Source organism: Labeo rohita, chromosome 5 (assembly GCF_022985175.1).
Source record: "Labeo rohita strain BAU-BD-2019 chromosome 5, IGBB_LRoh.1.0, whole genome shotgun sequence".
In the NCBI taxonomy this organism is placed as follows: domain Eukaryota; kingdom Metazoa; phylum Chordata; class Actinopteri; order Cypriniformes; family Cyprinidae; genus Labeo; species Labeo rohita.
The window spans coordinates 26,114,380-26,139,349 of record NC_066873.1 but is presented as its reverse complement, the minus strand read 5'-3'; the positions used below and the strand labels follow the sequence as shown (position 1 = coordinate 26,139,349).

General features: G+C 33.8%; 2 long non-coding RNA genes and 1 pseudogene across 6 annotated transcripts; 2 read left to right on the top strand and 1 right to left on the bottom strand.

Annotated features, from left to right (window-relative positions):
• The first annotated feature begins 8,010 nt into the window (after nucleotides 1-8,010).
• On the top strand, nucleotides 8,011-12,111 carry LOC127164896 (uncharacterized). 4 transcript variants are annotated; one of them, XR_007827715.1, is made up of 6 exons: nucleotides 8,011-8,089; nucleotides 9,433-9,535; nucleotides 10,915-11,027; nucleotides 11,136-11,235; nucleotides 11,813-11,934; nucleotides 12,063-12,111. It is a non-coding gene; the product is annotated as an uncharacterized LOC127164896 (long non-coding RNA). The 4 variants fall into 4 exon arrangements; XR_007827716.1 differs by having other exon boundaries at nucleotides 10,880-11,027; XR_007827717.1 differs by having other exon boundaries at nucleotides 9,433-9,539.
• Nucleotides 12,112-15,302: 3,191 nt separating this feature from the next.
• Nucleotides 15,303-18,231, bottom strand: LOC127165868 (uncharacterized). Of its 2 annotated transcripts, none has more exons than XR_007827830.1 (3): nucleotides 17,983-18,231; nucleotides 16,700-16,806; nucleotides 15,303-15,428 (listed from the first exon to the last, which is right to left on the bottom strand). It is a non-coding gene; the product is annotated as an uncharacterized LOC127165868 (long non-coding RNA). The 2 variants fall into 2 exon arrangements; XR_007827831.1 differs by having other exon boundaries at nucleotides 16,704-16,806.
• A 5,733-nt stretch (nucleotides 18,232-23,964) lies between these two features.
• Nucleotides 23,965-24,970, top strand: part of LOC127165124 (uncharacterized) — a 3,742-nt pseudogene continuing 2,736 nt past the window's right edge.

Here is a 24,970-nt window from a genome sequence, read left to right as displayed (position 1 = left end):
GAAACGATCGGTCATTTTCCAAAAAATACTATTTTTTAGTAAATACTAATGCTCATATACTAGCTCGACTTCACGCATTACATAGTCACGTTGGAAAGATCATGTGTGACGTATGCCAAAGTACGGACCCAATGTTTACAAAGCAAACATGTAAAGAAAGTCAAATGCCCTCTACAAAAAAGGGTAAAACAACAATGTCGTATTATTTTGAAGTTGAATTAGAGTTTTTCATCCTACCCTAACTTTTTGAACTGGAGTACACAGACGAAGAACTAACCATAGATTACCTTTCCAACGTTGTAGATGCATCACAGAGATAGTGCAAGACGAGCATTTGTGGTTAAAAAGTATATACATTTTTATTTTTAAGAAAATGACTGATCATTTCACTAGATAAGACTCTTATTTCTCGACTGGGATCATGAAGAGCCCTTTGAAGCTGCACTGAAACTGCAATTTGGACCTTCAACCCATCGATCCCCACTTAAGTCCACTATATGGAGAAAAATCTTGGAATGTTTTCCTCAAAAACCTTAAGTTCTTTTCGATTAAAGACATGAGCATCTTGGAGGATTTATTCTGGAAGTGAACTAATCCTTCATATCTAAATTAGAAGATGGAGCATTATGTGTATTTTCTTTCACATATTTCACACATTATCCCAGTGTTGCATTTCTTCATAATTTGACTGACCAATCCAAAAAAATCCACATAAAGCTCCTTCTCACACACATACACCCACACTGAGCTAAGCTAAACATGGACACCTTAATTGCCTAAGAGCTCACTGCTCAGATTAATGCAAATTTTTTGGCTGCAAATGGGCAAAGTGCTGATAAATCAATCTCATTTGCATCTCTTACCATGCAAGAAAAGACATTCTGTACATTATAAGGCAGCTGGCTCTAATACAGACATGTAGAAGATATTGTTGTGTGTCTTTCTGTTTGGGACCATGATTATAACAGATAACAGCATCCTTATCTGTTGGCAGAGCGCAAACTAGCAGAGCACAAGAGTAATCCGGAACTGATCGCAAGTGTGGTCATCCAATCCCAAAGGTCACACTAAATCATCTATGACAGATTTTAGGAATGTCACCACTTGCTTTCCATAATGGATGTGCTCAAGCATGAAGTCCTCTTGTAAGAGAATAAAGGAGGAGATGGACTGTTGCCAAAAAAAAAAAAAAATGCAGACATGCCATGAACAGTTATTTATATTCTTTTTAGCATTGACTGGAAAGATTAGATTAATTCTGCTTTTTTACATTGATAAAGTACCAATCAGTGGTTTGGCTGCACTTACTCATTTTTAAATATTATTATTCCACATTTTATTATAATAATAAAGACATATATATTTGAGAATTCGGGAAATGCCCAATAATGTGAAACAAATTAAAAATGCCTTTTATTTCGGTTTCTCTTACTGCTCTTCTCAAGTTTTAAATAGAATGAGAAACAAAATTTAGTCGAGTTTATCACGATTTTGGCTGGAATGGCAAAATATGTCTAAAATAATATAATATTGTGATACTGATGATTACCCATTATGCTTTAAACCTCTGGGTCAAATCAGAATGAGTTATAGCTGTTTGATTGCTTGTTTGAAACAGTCTTAGGAAGGTATTCATAGTTGGCTGAAGATTTATATTTTGCTCCAATATTGCATGTTATGTGTGGTACTGTTGTTGAGATTCTAAACTGTTTGGAGTTGTCCATATTTTTTTCTTGTTACTGTATCTGCTTACGTTGTTTACTATAGGGTAGTACAGGAATGATGTATTTTAAAGTCAAAAGACAGAAACAAGTTATCATTTTAGGTGTTTTGAATTGTTTTTTGGTGAAAAGCTTGAAATGAGGTCTGTGGTCAGTGTTGGGCATGTTACTTTAAAAAAGTAATTAGTTATATTTACTAGTTACTTAGCACAAATAGTTATAGAGTTAGTAACTGAGTTACATCATTATTAAAGTAGCTAATTACCTGGGACAGTAACTATTGTGTCACTTTAAAAAATGTTCAAATATGTTAAATAACTTTGATGGCCCCAATATTAAATATGTTAAATGAACAGTGTTAGGCATGTTACTTTTAAAAAAGTAATTAGTTATATTTACTAGTTACTTCTCACAATTAGTAACTGAGTTAGTAACTAAGTTACATCATTAAAAACGTAAATAATTACCAGGGAAAGTAACTATTGTGTTTTTTCAAATATGTCAAATAACTTGGATGCCCCCAATATTATGGTAAACAAATGAAATTTAAATTAAATTAATTAATTTTTAGTTTACTTAACAGACTTATGTTAAATAATGATACACTATCATATTTAAGCTTAATGGCATAGTTTTTTTTAAATATCTGAAAGTACATTTAGCATCAGTCACTCAAGAATTATAATATGACATTATGATAATTTTGCATTAAACTTTAGTAATTAAAACTTTAGTAATTAGAATAACCATGTATGAATGCATATTTGTCATGCTGACTGAACTTAGGACTGGCGGTGGTGCTTGTAATTTAGTGTTTCTATAAAAAAAGGGGGGAAAAAACTAAAAATAATACTGGTAAGATAACAAAACTACTACGAATTCTACTACTAATAACAATGTAAAAGGCACTAAGGATTAATGAGCTGCTGGGTTCATGAATATTAATCACGTTGTCTGCGTTTGCTCAAACTGATTTGCTGAAATCAAAACAGGGACGATAATAGGTGAGCGCCAGCCATTGAGATTGCTGTTTGAGCATTAGTTCTGCCTACTACGGGAGAAACCGGCAGTTCGTAGAGAATTCCAAAGGAACTCCGTTATTTTGACAGGAAAATAAAACAAAGAATATTGTTTACATGTAGAGTGTCAGTTCTGCATGATATATATGACTCTCTCGCTCTGTATCTTTCTTTGCGTGTGTGTGAGACAAAGCGGCGGCTAGTCGTGTGCCTTCACACTAGAGTTTACGGTTCACTAGAGTTTACGGTTCGTCAAACACAGGTATGCTGCGCATCCATTCAGATTAACTGAAAAATAAAATTATAGTCTTATGATCATAAATTATAGTAACGGTGCATTTTATTGTCAGTAACAGCGTTTTAACAGAGGAAACAGTAATTCGTTTGATTACTCGTTACTGAACAAAAAAAAAAAAACGTTGTTAGTATTTATAACACTGTTATTCCCGTCACTGTCTGTGGTTAACACGATCACAAAAGATATTTTCTCCTTTAAAATACATCATGGCAAACAGGTAAACTCTACTCGCTAGTCTGCTTTTACAGTCTCATTGTGTTTATAATTGTGCTCTTGCAAACTTTTCTAACTTTCAAGGGAAAATGTTTTTAAACTAAAACTGGAGTTGTCAGAAACTTAATGGCGGTGACATTTAAGTCATGCGACTGCGGTGTAGTGTAATTAATTAGATACAGTTTCATATATTTTTCCTAGGCCTGAGGTGACTTATTCCCTTTTGGTTACGGTTAAGAGATTCACATACAGATGTGTCTTTGGCTCTTTGAAAAGATAGCCAAGGTTTCAAAAGAAATGAGCGGGAAAAAAGGGAAAGGGAGAGGGAAATAAAGAAGAAAAGGGGGGAGAGTGAATGATAGGTCATGACGCATTCAGTTCTGTGCCATCTGCTACATTCAGACAACCGTGCCATGAGGTTAAACTAAGGTCGTAGCAGAGTCTGTCTCTCTGTCGCTGATAATACACACACTCACATGCATACGTGCTGTTTGTTCACACATCTTGTGCAATGTGTCTCCGCACAGCGTGATGGGGTTAAACTATTGTCCTGTGTGTATTGTTATGCTTTAGCCTTTAATGAACTATGTTTTTCCTCATGGTAAGATCACCATGGCGATATGAACTTGTAGTGAAATGTGTGTGTGACTTTGAATTTTAACTTCTAATGTAGGGTTTATATTGTATATAACATACCAGTCAGTGTGATCCATAACTGGTGTAAAGAAACCAAATGTACAATTGAACATTTATGCAAATAATGCATATTGAGTGTTCTTCATCTGCCAGTTGAAGAAGGGAGATTCAGTATGGCCACATTCACGCTGTCAGTTTTTGGAATTGACAACCGTGTTTACTTACAGGTGTGAGTCTCGAAATGTCCCATTCACACAGCAGCTTACAGTCGCTTTTCGAACACTGTCTGTATGAACGTGCAACACGAGTTAGCCCATATTCCTTACGAGTAAGCATAGCAACAGAGACCAAAGCAATATCAAAGATGGCGACGTCTGTAAAACTGAAAGTCTTATCACTTTCTGACATGAGAAGAGTTCAATCGAGGCGCAAGTTAGTCCATCAGATCATCATTAACCGACAGCAGCATGGAGAGCGGAACATTTGAGCCATGCGCAGAACAGGTGCTGCGACAGGAGGGAGCAGCTACGGTGGAGACTAGATATAAAACTTTCAGTTGACACGCAGCTCATTTCTCCATCACTGTAAGTTACCGAAAGCACACATGAAAGCTCGCAACACACAGTAGACGCGCGTTTGTGCGGCAGAGTGGCTCAATTGTATTGTTTGACGTGATGAAGGACTAGTTGTCCAGTCCTGTTCCGTTTACACAGGGCATGTGTTCCAAGAATGCAGTTGTGAGTCCTGAAAATTTACAGGTGTGAGTTCAGTTACAGAATACGGTTGTCACACCCGTAAATAACTGTACTGTGTGTGAACGTAACTGTATTAAAGACTCAAATACGGTATTGACAACCGTATTCTGCTGCTGTGTGAATGTGGCCTATGTGATTCTGAATTTGACTGTCATAGCATATGTCATGTGAATTTGAATTTCTATATAATATAATACAATTTTAGATGTGTATATATGTGTATATATAAGATGAATAAATAAGTTTGCCATTGATGTATAGTTTGTTAGGATAGGACAATATTTGGCCGAGATGCAACTGAATCTGAGGGTGAAAAAAATCAAAATATTGAGAAAATCGCCCTTGAAGTTGTTCAGATGAAGTTCTTAGCCATGTATATTACTAATCAGAAATTAAGTTTTGATATATTTTTACAGTTGGAAAGTTACAGAATATGGAACATGATCTTCCCTTACTATCCTAATGATTTTTGGCATTATTAAGAAAAATAGATAATTTTGACCCATATGTATGTATGTTCAGCTATTGCTGATATTATATAAATGAACTAATATAATAAAATATAATATAATATAAACATGCATAATTGGGAATGATAGATAATTGTGTATCTAATTAATTACTGAAGCTTGACAGGGAGAAAATGAGATGTCTTTCAGAACTGGGTTATATTAATAACTCATATGGCAGCTTCAGTCTCTGTCTTCTGTTTTTTGACATGCATATGCATACACGTAATTACACTGGACTGTGCAGCGTACTATAGTACACAGTGTTTTCTGAGTGCAACGTCAACCCCCATTTGTAAAAGTCTTAAAAATGACCCTCAAAATGATGGGCTGAAGTCTGTGCATTTAGCTGACCCTATTAAAAATTATATTTTAACTGTTCAAGCTCAGATAGTGCAGCATTTATAGTGTCCACTATAAACAAATGTCATTTTGAAAGGTTGCCATTCCTCTTCATTGTAGTCTGGTGATGCTGTAATGTGCAGCATGTCCTTTGCCCTCCCCTCAGTCATAAACAGAGGGACTGTTTGCGTTGTTCTCAATAACAGCACTAACGCTCTAAATCTATAAAAGGTCATATGCTGAGGATAATGTTTTATCAATCACTTATCCACTTATGTGGGTTTGAATCTCCCTTTTTCCTGCCTTTCTCCTTCTCGGCCTTTGTTTATGGTATGTGTGCATGTCCAACACCCTGACACAGCACACTCAATGTGAGAAATTACATTTCTCGTCCCCTTAAGAACTGCTGCATCTGCATTTTCACAGCGGTCTGTGTTTATTTACAACACACACACACACACACAAACTCAAACACACACACACAAACTCAAACACACACAGAGCACTAAATAACATGCTATTAAGTGAGGCCATAGTTTTATGGGGAACAAGGGAGTCACTCTCCTGCAGTTGTTAAAAATAGCCTTTTAAAGCATGCACAGAGTATTAGGCTGTGTGTGTGTGTGTGTGTGGTGCAGGTACTCAGTGTAAAGGGGATCTCAGTTAAATGAACAACCTCTCATGCTTCTCTCTTTCCATTTGTTAACCCGTAATGGACAAGGTTTACATCTAATGAGGTGTAATTTGCATGTCATTTCGACTATACGGTCAACCAGAACAACAGAAAACAACTTGATCTCCCTCTGGGTTGAAAGGTCCTATTACGCAAAGCACTCCAGTGATGAACTCCACGTATTTTAGCAGGTGAATAGTACATTGATGGTGATGTCCTAAAGAGAAAAAGAAAAAGAAGAGATAGCACATGTAATGACAGCTCGCCATTAACCGTTCTCTGTGCCTCATTGTTGTCATTGCATTGATTGTGGTAGAAAAGATGGATCATTTGTGGATACAGACACTCTCTTTCTTTTTCTACACAGGGTACTTGGAAATTAACAATGTGTAATAAAACAATGATTTTTTTTTTGTCATAATAAGCCATAAATTGTCTTCACACTGCTATCGTGCTGCTAAAAAAACCTGTTCGTGTGCCTCATTTCCTGTGCTGCTCAAATACACACCACAGGGGGGTGCCAGGATATTTAAACACTTACATGAACAAACAAATCTGAAGACAGTCACATCTACTTCATTTTAAAATGTCATACTTCTAAAAGTGTTTTAATATAATATTCAAATGTTACATTATTTGTACATATTTGAATGAAAAACCTCTATTTTGAGTTTTTGAGTCTAAAGGAATTATTTGTATTACACTGCTCCTTTTTGGAAAATTCAGGGTGTATGAAACAAGTTAAAAGTGGTCTAGAGCCACCTCAGAGATATTTGTAGCACTAGCCAGTAATACATTTTATGGGTCAAGATTATTGTTTTTTTATTTTATTCCTACCGTAACTTAATTAATACAAATTAATTTTTGATTAGTAATATGCATGGCTAGGAACTTCATTTGGACAACTTTAAAGGTGATTTTCTCTATATTTTGAGTTTTTGCACCCTCAGATTCCAGATTTTCAAATAGTTGTATCTCGACCAAATATTGTCCTTTCCTAAGCTTATTTAAAAAAATTCAGCTTTCAGATGATGTACAAACCTCACTTTCAAAAAATGGACCCTTATGACTGGTTTTATGGTTAAATGCTAGCACAAAGGGTTAAATGCGAGCACAAATCCATCATTTCTTCAGTGGATGTCAGCAGAGAATCGATTGTGAGGACACAGAGCCTCCTCATGGGTGGTATTGATCTGCTCAACTTCTTAACAAAAACAAGTCCGGCTTTTGGTCCAGACAGCGCTTCTTGTATTTTCTGCCCCAGAACTATATTTTGAGTGGTCAATGCTTGGCTATTATTAATATAAGATTGCAAAGCCTTGGTAAAGCAAAGACTGAAAGGGAAACACAGTAAGGCACAGCTGACACCCTCTTTCAGATCAATGCTCCAATCTATCACTGGAGAGAGGTCATAAGGTCCCAGTATAAAAGATGCCCGTTTGATTTTTACAAGCCTGTGTGAGATATTTAAGGGGGGGAGGAAAGAGGATGTGTTTTTTTTTTATATAGGTGGGTAACAAACATTGCAGTTACTAATAGTAGAGCTACGTCATGTAAAGAAAAAGATATAAACGAGAAAGGAAAACAATGTAAGACACGTAAAGGAGCTGATAAAAGGATTGTACATATTATGATGCAACAACACAAGATGCATACAAAAATCAATATAGTCTTTTGAGGGCTGTCCTTGACCTTTCTCACCTTACACCAACCCATTCTCAAGCGCCTCAGAAGCGTCACTATGAAGACGTCAACGGCGCCCCTCGGCGTCACTATATCGACGAACTGGGACCTACATTGATTTCAATGGGAAACTTTTGGCGTCAGAACACAGACGCGAAGGAGAGATGATCGCTATGAAATGAAGTCTCATTCAGCACACATCGCGATATTTGCCATCAGTTTACGTGTGCTGCAGGTTGGGTGAGTAGTCGTAAATACACTGTCTTAATGTTTGTTTTAAAATGTATCCTGTCTTCTTTATTAATCAGATTAGCGCCGTATGTTTATTCGCTTAATTATATCCGTCTTTGCGTTTCATTGCGTTTAACTAATCGAACACACCTGCTAACTGGAGCCGATTAACCTCTGTCACGTGACGTCAAAGACCTTCCCATCAGTTTTATATTTATATCAGGTTCAAAGATGGAAGTTGTATTTGTAGTAAAATCATAGTAACCACAACACTTACAACAGTTGTTGCAAGTTGTACTGTGATATTTTAAGTTAAAACACAGTAAACATGACACTTACCATGTTTTTACCACAGTACCTGTAGTTGTACTGTGATATTTTAAGTTAAAACACAGTAAACATGATTCTTTCCATGCTTTTACCTCAGTAACTGCAGTTTTACTGATATTTGACGTTAAAACGTATTAAACATGACACTTACCATGTTTTTACTCCAGTAACAGTTGTACTGTGATATTTTAAGTTAAAACACAGTAAACATGACACTTACCATGTTTTTACTCCAGTAACTGTAGTTGTACTGTGATATTTTGAAGTTAAAACAAAGTAAACATGACACTTACCATGTTTTACCACATTAACTACAGTTTCACTGTGAAATTTAAAGTGAAAACAGTAAACATGATATTTACCATGTTTTTACTACAGTAACTGTAGTTTTGCTGTGAAATTTGAAGTTAAAACACAGTAAACGGGACACTTGCCATGTTTTTACCACGGTAACTGTAGTTGTACTGTGATATTTGAATTTAAAACAGAGTAAACATGACGCTTGCCATGTTTTTGCCACAGTAAATGCAGTTTTGCTGTGAAATTTGAAGTTAAAACAGGGTGAACAGGACAATTACCATGTTTTTACCACGGTAACTGTAGTTGTACTGTGATATTTGAAGTTAAAACAGACTAACAGGACACTTACCATGTTTTTACCACAGTAACTGCACTTTTGCTGTGGCAGTTTCAGTAAAAAAGCACAATAACCACAACACTTATTATGCTTTTACTGCAGTATCTTTAGTTTGACTGTGATATGTATAGTAATAGCACAGTAATCACCAAACTTACTATGGTTTTACCACTGTAATGCTAGTTTTGATGTGCTTTTACGACAGATACCACAGTAATCACTACAATTACTATTCCATGCTTGTACCTTTTAATGTAAAAAAAAAAAAAAAAAAAAAAAAAAAAACATTTTGCAGTTCATTCAGATCAGTTTAGAATTAAACATTCTCACAGATCATTATTAACATTTCTATATAATTGTCTTTTTTTTTTTTTTTTTTTTTTAGCTGAGGAGACCTAAAGGAAGCCGTCAGTCCAGTCTTGTTTGTGGAGAGGTCTTCATTTAGAAACAGAGAAGACAGAAAGCTGCGGAGGGAGACATTTGCAGTGGTAGGTCTAGGTCTGTGTTCGTTTTACCCTTTTATCAAACATTCCTGCTGTTATAATTTGTACAGCATATATAAGATATATAACATGTTGTTTCTTAAACTTTTGCCTTGTCCAAATACTCACACTTGCAGTTTTGCACCTTGACTAATTATATGACGTATTTCCTGTTTTTGGCCCAAGTGTTGAAGTGAACTTGAAAACCACAAGTGTGTGTAGAATTTTTCATTACCTGACGGGACACACTTATAGTGTGGTAAAAATGTGAGTGTTTACAGAGATTTATTTTTAGTTTCAACTTTGCATTTTAAAATAAACTTCTAAATGTCTGTTCAGTATCTCCCTATAACAGATGTCAATTTAATTTGTGGTGCTTCTAATTAAGTGATAAATAAGCAGTAGCAAATGATGTACAAAATAAATATTCTTCTTTTTGCATAAAACATGCAACACTTTGTTTTACTACCAAATTATTTGTAATATCTAATTATTATAATTATTATTCATTTTTAACTTACATTGGAAAGTTTTCCGGTTCTCTCGCAAGATCTCACGATTTATTCCAAAACATGATGCATGATGGGATACACTGAACCTCCTGAGCAGTATTTAAAATGGTGTGGATTTAGTGTGCTTTAAGGGCACTGCAGTTTGGCATCATTAAGACCTGGGACAGTCTTACGCACGCACTTCCTGTCACATGCATGTGCTATAAAGTGGCCAAGACCGCAAGTGTGGGTAATTGGACTGGGTAAAAGTTTTAAAAATGCCCCATTAGTACATCAAAGTCTTAATAATTCAATAATTCAGCTGAACACTTGTATGATATTGTACAAGTGTACTTGTAGACAGTCCTGCAACGTTTACTCTACTGCTCATTGCCTCAGTCCCTGTACAGTCTCATTTGACACTATCACAATATTTGTAAATCAGTTGTGCCCCTTTTTGGAAAGCAGTCAGATGCCCCACACAGTCAGAAACTTTATATTGTCCATTGACTTCTTAATAAATTACTTCAAATGGGCCCCGTCAGCTCATTGTCCAACATTACATGATGTCTCTCTGCACCTCGTAATTTATCTGTTTCCACGAGTTCAAATGCTAGTTTGATGTGTCCTGTTAGCATGTAAACATGTTTAAAAGAATTCATTAGATATGTAGCTTGATTTTAAGGACTTACTATTAAAAATGGTTGCATTTAACATGTAATTTAATTATTTAATTTAACATACAATTACAGAGGCTATTTTTACAGTCTAAAAAAAAAAAGAAAACCCACATTAATGTGTAAACCAACAAGCTGCATGTAATGTAATAGTATAATATAATGTAATTTCTGTCTTCCAGGATTACTCACAGATTGTGCTGTCCTTCTTTTTCAGGTCTCTACAATATCTAAACAACAGCTCCTTTATGAACCCTCACAAACCTTCCTAAAAACTAAAAGAGCTGTTACTGAGTCTCAGTGAGTCTTGCCATGATCAGCTCTTCCCAGGTACATTTTTTAATCAACATTTACTCATCAAATGCTCTGGTCTGAATCTTATTTTAAATTAACTGAATTTTATTTTTAAGAGTAAGTAGAGAACTTCTTGTTTTACAGAAGAGAAGGAAGACCAAGGAAGTCCTTTGTTCAGGGTGAGGAATGAATATGGCCATCTTGCGCCCAAACAAAGAAGACAGCAAAGTGCACATGTCCACTGGTATGTCTATACTGAAGCAGTGCTGGATTATGTAGTACAGCATTTTATGATGATCTCTCACAGGACTGTTCATGCAGCAGTGATTATTCTTTTTTTGTAATAATTTGTAATTTTATTTATTTATTTACTTATTTACTGGGTACAACTTAAAATTGTAGCATGTTAGCAAAGTGTGACTGGAACATTTTTTATCTTAAGTTTTTAAAAACCACACCAACTGTTTTTCAGCAGTGTTATAAAAGTGGTTTAGTTGATGTAAACAGTTTACATTATTTAATTGTTTTGTAAATGTTGTGTGTAATAAATTGTTGATTAATAGTTGATTGGTTTGAAGCAAGGCCTTACACTACACAGACTAAAACACATTTGGGTTTTAAGATGGAAGCAAGAGAGTTCATGAACTTTGGAGAGAGATTCTAGAAGAAAAAGACACATTTACTGCAGCAATAGATGAATTCTAGAGCCAATTCTCCTGTTTCTGAGAACTACACGTGGCACTTTTGCCTCTGTAACACTTTCTTAAGTCTTGCATAATGAAATTCTTTTTGCAGTACTTTAACCATTTTACTTTGTACAGGTGATCTCATCAGCCAAATGAAGGGGTTTGACCAAGTGATGCTCTTGAAAGGAGAGAAAGAAGAGGATGTTGTTAATTGTCTTCAAAGAAAAAGCTGCTCAAAATGTCTTAAAACCTTAAAGGTATGTGTACAGTACCTTAAGGGGCAAAGTTGTTCACCCAACATCACACAGAACATAAGCTGAGCTGACTGTCCATTAAACAGTTTCATCTAAATTGTTTGTGTTTCTTTTTGTTTTATTTTGACCAGGTCTGGGAACTGTCTGAAAATGGGATGTCAGGAGTGAGAGATCCTCTGGCTGAGAAAAAGCTACACCACATCGGTGCTGGATATCAACCACAAACTGTTTACAGACACGACAGAAGAAGATCATGATGGGGAAATGGACAGAGAAGAGCAAGACACCAGTTTAGATGTGATAATGAATCATTATTTTCTCAAACAGTATCAAATGTCTTATATGTACCACATGATCTGTATCAAAGTTGACTGGAATGGATTGTGTGACTTTAAGGACATTTCATCACTTATTTGTGTGGCATCAGCTGCAGTGAACTGATTAATATATGATGTTAATGTATTTTTAATAATCCATTATTATTTTAATTATTTTAATAATCCATATTTTTCTTAAATGTCATTTGTCTTGATGCTACTTTATCAACTTTATGCTGTATGCTTCAATAAAATGAATATGGTAAATATTGTGTATTGAAAATTTTGGTAAATACATAATTTTACTAGGTCGGCTCATATGTGTATATATGTTTTATACTTGAAAAAGTACATATAATTAATAACCTGATTGTTTTTACTTAAGACATAAACATTTTTTATCAGGTTAATGATATTGGGGACAACAATACACAAAAAAGTTATTATTGTATATATTTAGTGACAAAAATGCCAATTTTTGGTGAAATAAAGGGAATTACAAGATAGATGAATTATTTTGCATTACATTACCATGGGCTTTATTGCTACAAACACTTAAGGGATAACTGAGAATGTACCAGGAACGATCAACGTGCATCTTGTACTGCATTAAAACCAAGAGCATGCACATTACTGATGCCCGGCCTGTGAGGAGCAAGATAAGGGGGTGAGGACGACATATTTACACTGATTTTTATTATTATTATTATTATTATTATATTGTGATTTTTACTACTGCATGAATTTGTCATTGTGTAATAGTAATAGTGAAATATCACAATGTGTATAAATTGTCTTTGATTACTGCTTAACAATGGGGAATAGAAAATGGCAAGTTGTTGCAGGTTCATCCATTATATTTATTGGTGTTTACCTCAAAAATCTAAGAAATAATCTATTATTATTATTATTATTATTATTATTATTATTAAAGCATTTCTTTCAAATTTTTCTGTTTGATCAGATGGCCTCACAGTGTCCTGTCAAAAGCTATATGAGGCATGATGTAAGAATAGAAGAGGGTGGACTGTGAAAACTGTCAGATGTAAATGTAACTCAACACAGTTTGTTGTCCATGATGAGGTGAACACATGTATGTATGTTTTACTGCCCTTCTACCCCCAGGGGCCCAGTAGCACCCTCTGGAAGAGCCAAAAAATGCATATTTCAAATGGCTGTAAATTAGAGTCTGATTAACGTATCAAAGAGAAAATCGGCAGGATTACTGCTTTTGCTATGTTGATTAAATAATGTTGGGCACAGTTTTCAGAAATATATGGAAAGCTGTTATAAAGGCATTTTAAATATTGCTCACAGTAAAATAGCAAATTTCAGCCTGCCTCTCAAATATGTCATAGAGATCTGCACAATGAACGTCTTTAGATATCCAGTTTTCCATTAAAGATATTATTTATTTCATTTAATTAATAAAACGTTTTAAACTACAGTACCCATAAGCCTCTGTCATTCTGTCGATGGAACGGGAAAACATGGCGCTGTTATTTGTAGTTCACTGAAGTTATGCTTAGGGTTAGGGTTAGGATCTCGCTGAAGAAGTAATTTCTCTCAACATAGCAATACTTCATTGTTAGCTTAATATATTACTAACGTGATAACATCAGCAAAACATACTTTTGTAACATAATGCGCTGTTTAATAAGGGTTGAAAGATAATCCAATCACAGCGAGTCCTGCGGGTGACAAGAGAACTTCACAGCCACTGACATCCCAGCTGAACAGAGGCGTCACGCTTACTTGTCCATTTATGGTCATTTATGACAAATTTCTTCCGTTTTTCGGCTGACGGGACAGACTCGTTATAGACTTGTTATATTAACGTCTACACCTACAGTAATTATTGTTGACAAAAATTGGGCAATACTGATGTGCTGTATCCCATCATCCCTTGTTTTTCCTCTGTTATAATAAAATAAATAAAGCAGTTAATTATTTATTTATTTTTGCCACTATATAAAGAATAAATAATAAAATAAATAAATAGAATAAGCAGTTAATTATAAAAATTAATTGTGTTTTAATATGAATAAAATTTATTATATAAATATATATATATATATATATATATATATATATATATAACAATGTAAATTATTTATTATTAACTTTTAAGAAACTTTTAATTATTAACTTAATACATCCTAAACAGTGAATTACAAAAAAATTTAATAATATAAAAAATTTTAAAAAAAAAAAAAAAAAAGTCTTAAGTGTAGTATATATATTGATATGTAGTATATATATATATATATATATATATATATGTGTGTGTGTGTGTGTGTGTGTGTGTGTGTGTGTGTGTGTGCCAAACAATATTTTTACAAACCACATGCAAAATCTTACAAACCTTCACAAAATATTTTATTGTCTTCTCTTAAAAATAAATAAATAAATAAATAAATAAATAAACTAAAAGGCAAGCAATTATTAAGAACAACATTGTACATTTTTAACTGTAATACATTTATTGTGACTAAATGCAAAGCAAATTAAAATTGTTAGTGATAATTATAATTGTAAATGATAACTAATAACAAAAACAAAACAGTACATATAGTGTATGTCTTTCAGAGAGCACTGGAAACAAATGCATTTTCTTAAAAACTTAAACTGACAACACATGTAAATGTTTCAAACTAACATCAAAACATATGACAGAATAACACCATGAAGTCATGCATGTCAAGTGTGTCATATCATCTATAAAACTCCATGAAAATCTATAAAAATCAGCACAGCACCAAATAAACATTACTTGTCTGAACAATGGAAGAAACACCTGCTACATACAAACACAGAAATATACATTTGACAATAGCATCATGAAAAATATAATTTTGTGATAAAACCATTAGGAAGACACCAAGTAAAGTTTATAAGGCTAAAAAAAAGAGTGCACAAAGCTTCATCAATATGAAAAAGACTATTTTTAACTATTGTTTTCATTACTGGTTCTGTATACAGCATATGGGTTGCTGGAAGGTCAAATGTATTTATTATAAGCTTATAATTAAAACAAAGTTGCAAACAAAAAAAAAAAAAAAAAAAAAACCCTGCAAAGTCTTAATATTGAGCTGGTGCCATTTCTGTATGTGTGGGGGATAAAAAGTTAAAGAGGGCCTTGTGCATGATGGAGAAGGACAGCGTTATCTGCAAGAAACCCTGTAAGACAGAAAGAAAGGAAATATTACATTACATACAACATGTTAGTTTATAACATCTGCAGAGATGCTGTATAATCAAATTTTACATGCATCCATTATTAAAAGTAAGTCATTAATAGCAAGCTTCATATCTAATTCTTTTAAACATGTTTACATGCTAACAGGACACATCAAACTAGCATTTCCACTCGTGGAAACAGATAAATTACGAGGTGCAGAGAGACATCATGTAATGTTGGACAATGAGCTGACGGGGCCCATTTGAAGTAATTTATTAAGAAGTCAATGGACAATATAAAGTTTCTGACTGTGTGGGGCATCTGACTGCTTTCCAAAAAGGGGCACAACTGATTTACAAATATTGTGATAGTGTCAAATGAGACTGTACAGGGACTGAGGCAATGAGCAGTAGAGTAAACGTTGCAGGACTGTCTACAAGTACACTTGTACAATATCATACAAGTGTTCAGCTGAATTATTGAATTATTAAGACTTTGATGTACTAATGGGGCATTTTTAAAACTTTTAGCCAGTCCAATTACCCACACTTGCGGTCTTGGCCACTTTATAGCACATGCATGTGACAGGAAGTGCGTGCGTAAGACTGTCCCAGGTCTTAATGATGCCAAACTGCAGTGCCCTTAAAGCACACTAAATCCACACCATTTTAAATACTGCTCAGGAGGTTCAGTGTATCCCATCATGCATCATGTTTTGGAATAAATCGTGAGATCTTGCGAGAGAACCGGAAAACTTTCCAATGTAAGTTAAAAATGAATAATAATTATAATAATTAGATATTACAAATAATTTGGTAGTAAAACAAAGTGTTGCATGTTTTATGCAAAAAGAAGAATATTTATTTTGTACATCATTTGCTACTGCTTATTTATCACTTAATTAGAAGCACCACAAATTAAATTGACATCTGTTATAGGGAGATACTGAACAGACATTTAGAAGTTTATTTTAAAATGCAAAGTTGAAACTAAAAATAAATCTCTGTAAACACTCACATTTTTACCACACTACAAGTGTGTCCCGTCAGGTAATGAAAAGTTCAACACACACTTGTGGTTTTCATGTTCACTTCAACACTTGGGCCAAAAACAGGAAATACGTCATATAATTAGACAAGGTGCAAAACTGCAAGTGTGAGTATTTGGACAAGGCAAAAGTTTAAGAAACAACATGTTATATATATATATATATGCTGTACAAATTATAACAGCAGGAATGTTTGATAAAAGGGAAAAAACTAACACAGACCTACCACTGCAAATGTCTCCCTCCGCAGCTTTCTGTCTTCTCTGTTTCTAAATGAAGACCTCTCCACAAACAAGACTGGACTGACGGCTTCCTTTAGGTCTCCTCAGCTAAAAAAAAAAGGGAAAGAAAAAACAATTATATAGAGAATGTTAATAATGATCTGTGAGCAACATATTTAAGTTCTTTTTTTTTTTGAACTACATTAAAAAAAAGGTACAAGCATGGAATAGTAATTGTAGTGATTACTGTGGTATCTGTCGTAAAAGCACATCAAAACTAGCATTACAGTGGTAAAACCATAGTAAGTTTGGTGATTACTGTGCTATTACTATACATATCACAGTCAAACTAAAGATACTGCAGTAAAAGCATAATAAGTGTTGTGGTTATTGTGCTTTTTTACTGAAACTGCCACAGCAAAAGTGCATTACTGTGGTAAAAACATGGTAAGTGTCCTGTTACTCTGTTTTAACTTCAAATATCACAGTACAACTACAGTTACCGTGGTAAAAACATGGTAATTGTCCTGTTCACTCTGTTTTAACTTCAAATTTCACAGCAAAACTGCATTTACTGTGGTAAAAACATGGTAAGTGTCATGTTTACTCTGTTTTAAATTCAAATATCACAGTACAACTACAGTTACTGTGGTAAAAACATGGCAAGTGTCCTGTTTACTCTGTTTTAACTTCAAATTTCACAGCAAAACTACAGTTACTGTAGTAAAAACATGGTAAATATCATGTTTACTGTTTTCACTTTAAATTTCACAGTGAAACTGTAGTTAATGTGGTAAAACATGGTAAGTGTCATGTTTACTTTGTTTTAACTTCAAATATCACAGTAAAACTACAGTTTTACTGGAGTAAAAACATGGTAAGTGTCATGTTTACTGTGTTTTAACTTAAAATATCAGTAAAACTACAGTTACTGTGGTAAAAACATGGTAAAAAAGTAAGTGTCATGTTTACTGTGTTTTAACTTAAAATATCACAGTACAACTTGCAACAACTGTTGTAAGTGTTGTGGTTACTATGATTTTACTACAAATACAACTTACATCTTTGAACCTGATATGAATATAAAACTGATGAAGGTCTATGACATGTCACGTGACAGAGTTTAATCGCCCCAGTTAGCAGGTGTGTTCGATTAGTTAAACGCAATGAAACGCAAAGACGGATATAATTAAGCGAATAAACATACGGCGCTAATCTGATTAATAAAGAAGACAGGATACATTTTAAAACAAACATTAAGACAGTGTATTTACGACTACTCACCCAACCTGCAGCACACGTAAACTGATGGCAAATATCGCGATGTGTGCTGAATGAGACTTCCTGAACGTGATTTCATAGCGATCATCATCTCATGTCCTTCGCGTCTGTGTTCTGACGCCAAAAGTTTCCCATTGAAATCAATGTAGGTCCCAGTTCGTCGATATAGTGACGCCGAGGGGCGCCGTTGACGTCTTCATAGTGACGCTAGAGGCGCTTGACCGTTCTGCAGTTTTTGACGCCTCGGGAGTGAGAATGGCGAGGCTTCATCTGGCACACCCCTTAACACAAGCTCAGATGCCTCGGTTTAAATGTCACATCACTAACCAGGGGCGTCGCTGGGAACTCTGGGCCCTGTGCACTGACTCAGCTAAGGGGCCCCCCAAAAAACTAAAAATCACGTGTATGTATGTGTAATTTTGTATTATGCCGTTGTGTTATTAGCACTGATAATCGCGGTGGTATTGAAGTGTTTTGTAACCTCAGCAGGAGTTCATTTTAGACTATTTGCTCTCACAGTTTGGGCTCAAATTTCTTGGGAAAGAAGCCTGTTAGCAGTTGCTTTCCCTCATATCTTTTTTTTATCCCTTTCTTGCCTCTCTTTTCTTTTCTGAGAACCGGATTTAGCTTTCTTAGACATCATCTTCCATAGCACAGTTATGCATTGCCGTCTGCCGCTTCAGCAGAATGAACGCTAATCAAATGTGTCTAGTCAAAAAGCCCAGTGAATAATATAGAAATACCTGATGTTTGTAACATAATGATTATTTTTATTTATTGCTTTTTAAAAACAATGTTTTTGGAACATAAATTGTGAAAGATAAAATACAGCTAAATCAAGTCTGGTGTTTACAGTGTTTTACAGGAAAAAGTATTTGGTAATTTTTTTTTTTTTCAAATAAAGAAATTTGTCTGCACCCATGTCAAGCACATCCACATGGTCATGCCCTCTACAGAATATTACAAGGCACAAAACATTCAATGAATTTACCACATTTCTAGGATATGTCAAATAAGTTAAAGGCATTGCAATATGATATTTATTGTTTTTTACTGGCCCAAAAAACCAGAACTGTAAAGCAGCTAAAAATTGGTGTTTGCAAATATTTCCATTCTGCCACCAGATTTCAGCAGGATGACCAAACAAACAAACAGCCTTAGTACTTTTCCAGTTTACAAAATTTACAAAAATACAGTTAAATATTCACTGAATAACTACACAGGAACAAATGATTGTTTTTGCACTATTAACATTCTAGTAAAGTACATACTGTTTATTACTGTGTAATATTAATATTTTTCTCAATTGCTTAAACATATTTCTTGAAACATACTTTTTTCATACTGGCCAGACATGCAAATTCAAAAGTACTAGTATCTATTAAGTTCAGGATATCTTTGGTCTAAATAGTTGCTAGTAATGAAAAATAAGTACTAGTTCTATCTTTTCTTAACAGGAAGATTGTAATTAAATACTAGTCACTATTGGAATAAGTACTAGTATCTAAAACATAAGAACTAGTATATAATGAATAAGTACTAGTAACTTTAAGACGAACACACCTGCTAACTGGAGCCATTAACAGTCTAATGAATATGTACTAGACCTCCTATCAGTTTTAAAATTAGTACTAGTAGCATGAAAAGATGTACTAGTACGGGTTTTAGATCATAGTAACCACAACACTTTACATACAGTTGGGTGATGAAGTTGTACTGTCTTATTTTTTGTTAAAACACAGTAATCATGTCTTTACCATTTATTAATCAGTACCCGTAGTTGTACTTGATATTTTAATTAAAATCTGTAAATTCTTTCATCATGTTTTACCTCAGTAACTGCAGTTTTACTGATATTTGACGTTAAAACGTATTAAACATGACACTTACCATGTTTTTACCCAGTAACTGTATTCTGTACTGTGATATATGAAGTTAAAACAAAGTAAACATGATACTTACCATGTTTTACAACATTGTTGTACAGTTTCACTGTGAAATTTAAAGTGAAAACAGTAAACTGGACACTTACCATGTTTTTACTACAGTAACTGTAGTTTTGCTGTGAAAGCTGAAGTTAAAACACAGTAAACAGCATACTTATCATGTTTTTACCACGAGTAACTGCAGTTTTACTGTGATATTTGAATTTAAAACAGAGTAAACATGATACTGACCATGTTTTTGCCACAGTAAATGCAGTTTTGCTGTGAAATTTGAAGTTAAAACACAGTGAACAGGACAATTACTATGTTTTTACCACGTAACTGTAGTTGTACTGTGATATTTGAAGTTAAAACAGACTAACATGACACTTACCATGTTTTTGCCACAGTAACTGCACTTTTGTTGTGCATAGTAAAAGCACAACAACCACAACACTTATTATGCTTTTACTGCAGTATCTTTAGTTTGACTGTGATTTGTATAGTAATAGCACAGTGATCACCAAATGTACTATGGTTTTACCACTGTAATGCTAGTTTTGATGTGCTTTTACGACAGATACCACAGTAATCACTACAATTACTATTGCATGCTTGTACCTTTTAATGTAAAAGTAAAAAAAAAAAACATTTTGCTCACAGATCATTATTAACATTCTATATAATTGTTTTTTCTGTCCCTTTTTTTTAGCTGAGGAGACCTAAAGGAAGTCGCCAGTCCAGTCTTGTTTGTGGAGAGGTCTTCATTTAGAAACAGAGAAGACAGAAAGCTGAGGAGGGAGACATTTGCAGTGGTAGGTCTGTGTTAGTTTTCCCTTTTATCAAACACATTCCTGCTGTTATAATTTGTACAGCATATATAAGATATATAACATGTTGTTTCTTAAACTTTTGCCCTGTCCAAATACCACACTTGCAGTTTGACCTTGACTAATTATACACGTATTTCCCTTTTTTGTTTTACTGTTGAAGTGAACATGAAATATCAAAGTATTATAATTATTATTCATTTTTAACTGGGACACACTTGTAGTGTGGTAAAAATGTGAGTGTTTACAGAGATTTATTTTAGTTTCAACTTTCCTGCAAAAATAAACTTTACTGCTCTGTTCAGTATCTCCCTATAACAGATGTCAATTAATTTGTGGTGCTTCTAATTAAGTGATAACAAGCAGTAGCAAATGATGTAAAATAAATATTCTTCTTTTTGGAAAGCAGTCGATGCCCCACACAGTCAGAAACTTTATATTGTCCATTATTATTCAAATTACTCAAATGGGCCCCGCCGATTTATACATAGATCACGATTATTCCATGATGCATGACCCGAGCCTCCTGACAGTATTTAAATGATTATTGGTTTAGTGACAGAGGCACTGCAGTTTGCATCGTGGGGCCTGGGACAGTCTTTACGCTGCCGCACTTCTGTCACATCATGATAGCTATGAGTGACGGGAACTGAGGTGTGTGAGCCAGTATTTAAAAAACAAAAAATGCCCCATTATCTGCACCTGCTTCAATCTTGTTTCCATGAGTGAAATATTTAGTTTTGACCAAGCATCGATTGCTGTGAGTATATTTAAAAGAATTAGATAAACACTGTGGCTTACTCTTAATAATGGATGCATGTAAAAAATTTGTTATACAGCCATCTCCTGCAGATATAATCTAACATGTTATGTAATGTAATATTTCCTTTCTTTCTGTCTTACAGGATTTCTTCACAGATGCGCTGTCATCTCCATCATGCACAAAGACCCTAACTTTTATCCCCCCTAAATGGCACCAGCTAATAATGAATACATTTTGACCTTCCAGCAACCCATTTACAGTATACAGAACCAGTAATGAAAACAATAGTTAAAAATAGTCTTTTTGTATTGATAAAGCATTGTGTTCTCTTTAAGCCTTATAAACTTTACTTGGTGTCTTCCTAATGGTTTTATCACAAAATTATTATTTTTTTATGATGCTATTGTCAAATGTATATTTCTGTGTTTGTATGTAGCAGGTGTGTTTCTTCCATTGTTCAGACAAGTAATGTTTATTTGGCGCTGTGTATTTACACAGATTTTTATGGAGTTTCATAGAAGTGTTATGACACACTTAACATGCATGACTTCATGGTGTTATTCTGTCATATGTTTTGATGTTAGTTTGAAACATTTACATGTGTTGTCAGTTTGGGCCTGCCATTGTTCCAGTGCTCTCTGGGCATATATATGTACTGTTTTGTTTTGTTGTGAATTATGGATTTACAATATAATTATCACTAACAGTGCAATTAGCATTGAATCTGAATATGTATTACAGTTAAAACAATGCAATGTTGTTCTTAATAATTGCTTGCCTTTAATTTATTTATTTTATTTTTTTTAAGAAGACTAAAATTTTTTGTGAATTTTTTAAAGATTTTGCTTTTTTAAAATGTTTCAACCCAAAAAAACCCCAAAAATAAATATATATACCGTTTTTTTTTTTTTAAAATAATACTTTTTTCAAGGATTTTTAAAAAAATTAAAAAAAGTTTTTTAATTAAAAATTTTTTTTAAAAAAATTAAAAAAAAAAATTTTTTAAATTTTTTTAATAAAAAATTTTAAAAATAAAAAAACCAAATCCCATTTTTTAAAATTACTGTATTAATTAAATTAAAATTATCTTGTGGCAAAAAAGGAAAAGATAAAATAAATAAAGGACAAGAAACCCCCCTTTTTTAGCGTGCGTGGCGTTTTCTTTCCCCCGCGGCCCCCGGGAAATTTTCAACCCCAAAAACGGTTTTTTACGATTTTTTTGGTTTTATTTAATATTTAAAGCTAACAATGAATATTCTATGTTAAAGGGGGAAAAGGAGTAACCTCCAAAGCAAAAAGTGAACTACAAATAAACGCCATTTTTCCCGCTGTAAACATAGTACTGTATTTTCGTTTTTTTAATTAAATGAAATAAATAATATCTTTAATAAAAAGGGGATATAAAAGGCTTCTTGTGAATTTTATTTTTTGAAACAAAATTTAAAAAATGTTTAAACATTTCCTTTTTCTGTGTTTTTTTTAATCACAAGCAAAAGCGTTCCCTCCGATTTTCAAACGTTTCGGGACCACAGCCATTTAAATATGCTTTTGGGCCCCAAAAGTCTAGGGGCCCCTGGGGGGGGGGGGCAGAAAAATACATAGGGCCCTCATCATGGCAACAACTGTTTTGGGTTACATTACATCTGACATTTTCTGTCCTCTTTCCCCTTTTGACGGACACTTAGGGCCTCGATCAAAAAGAAAAAAAGAAAAAAATCAAAATAATTTAAAAAATTTTTTTATTTCTTGGGGGTAAACTAAAAAATGGATGAACCGCAACCTTTTCCCACCCCTTGTTTAAACAGTAATCAAACAAATTTTAAAATTGTATATTTCAAATTTCTTTCACAATGACAAATTCATGAAAAAAACCCAAAAAATTTTTTAAAAATTACTGTTTTGTCTCCCCCCCCCATCTTGCTCCTCACAGGCCGGGCATTTTTGGGTTTTAATCCCCGTCAAAGGCTTTTTGTTCCCTTTCGTTATCCCTTAAATTTTGTAAAAAAAGTGGTGTTTCAAAATTTTCTTCTTGTAAATTCCCTTTAAAAATTTTTTTCTAAATTTACAATAATAACGTATTTTATCCCCTATCATTAACCTGATAAAAAAAAATTTTGTTTTAAAAAAAAATCAGGATTAATTTTTTTTTTCAAATATAAAAAAATTTTTTATACCCATAAATATGTATTTACCAAAATTTTTAATACACAAAACCTATTCTTTATTGAAACACAAAATTAAAAAGCTCAAAAAAAAACATTTAGAAAAATATGGTTATTAAAATAATTTAAAAAAAAATTTAAAATTTTTTAAAAATCATTCTCTTTTAAACAGGACCGCTGTGCCACAAAAAGTGATGAAAAAGCCAAAATCTATTTTGTACAGTATGGTCATTAAAAAAGGCTTTTTAAAAATTGATTTTTTTCCCTCTAAACTGGGGTCTTTTCCTTTTCTGTCCATTTCCATCATGTTTTTTCTGCGTTTTAAAAAGTTTTTGGTTGATATCCAGCACCGTGTGGGGCTCTCAGCCAGAGGATCTCCTCCTGACATCCATTTGCAGTTCCCAGACCTGGTCAAAAAAAAGAAGAACACAACTTAGTAATTGAGGACAGAGTCAGCTATGTTCTGCATGATTTGGGTGGCAACTTGCCCTTGGCTTACACTCCTTAGGTTTTAAGACTTTGACAGCTTTTTTTTTGAGATGAACAACATCCTCTTCTTTCTCCTTTCAGAGCATCACTTTGGGCAAATTCTGATAATCACCTGTCAATAAATTGTTAAGTACTGCAAAGATTTCTTATGCAAGACAAAAAGTGTTTCAAGGCAAATGACTTTTCTCGGGGAAAAAAATGGTTGGTTTATCTTTGCTGAAAATGTTTTTCAAATCTCTCCCAAATTTTATGAACTTCCTTCCCTTTAAAACCCCAAAATGTTTAGTCTTTTGGTGAAAAATCCTTTTCAACAATTATTACACCCCAAAAAAAAATAAAATGAAACTGTTTCATCAACAAACCCTTTTATAACACTGCTGGCGGGTGTGGTTTTTTAAAACAAAATAAAAAACGTTCCCTCCAAATTTTTCAGCCCACAATTTAGTTGAAAAAAATAAATAAATAAATAAAATTTCAAATTATTACAAAAAAAATAAAAACCTGCTGGGCTCCTGGAAGAATCATAAAAAGCTGTCTTTAAACCAGCCTTGTACCAGTGGAACACCGGCTTTTTTTCCAAAATGGTATTCACCCACCCCGGGACTTCCTTTTTCCTTTCTGAAAACAAGTTCTCTCTTCTTAAAAATAAACATTAAAAAATAATTCAACCAGGGAAAAAAGTTTTAAAAGACCGGAAACTGTCATGGCAAACTCACTGAACTCGTGTTTTTTTTTTTTTAGGGAAAGGGTTTTTGAGGTTCAAAATTTGGAGTTTTGGGGAAAAAAAAACCCTGGGAAAAGGGGAAAACTTGCTAAATTTTT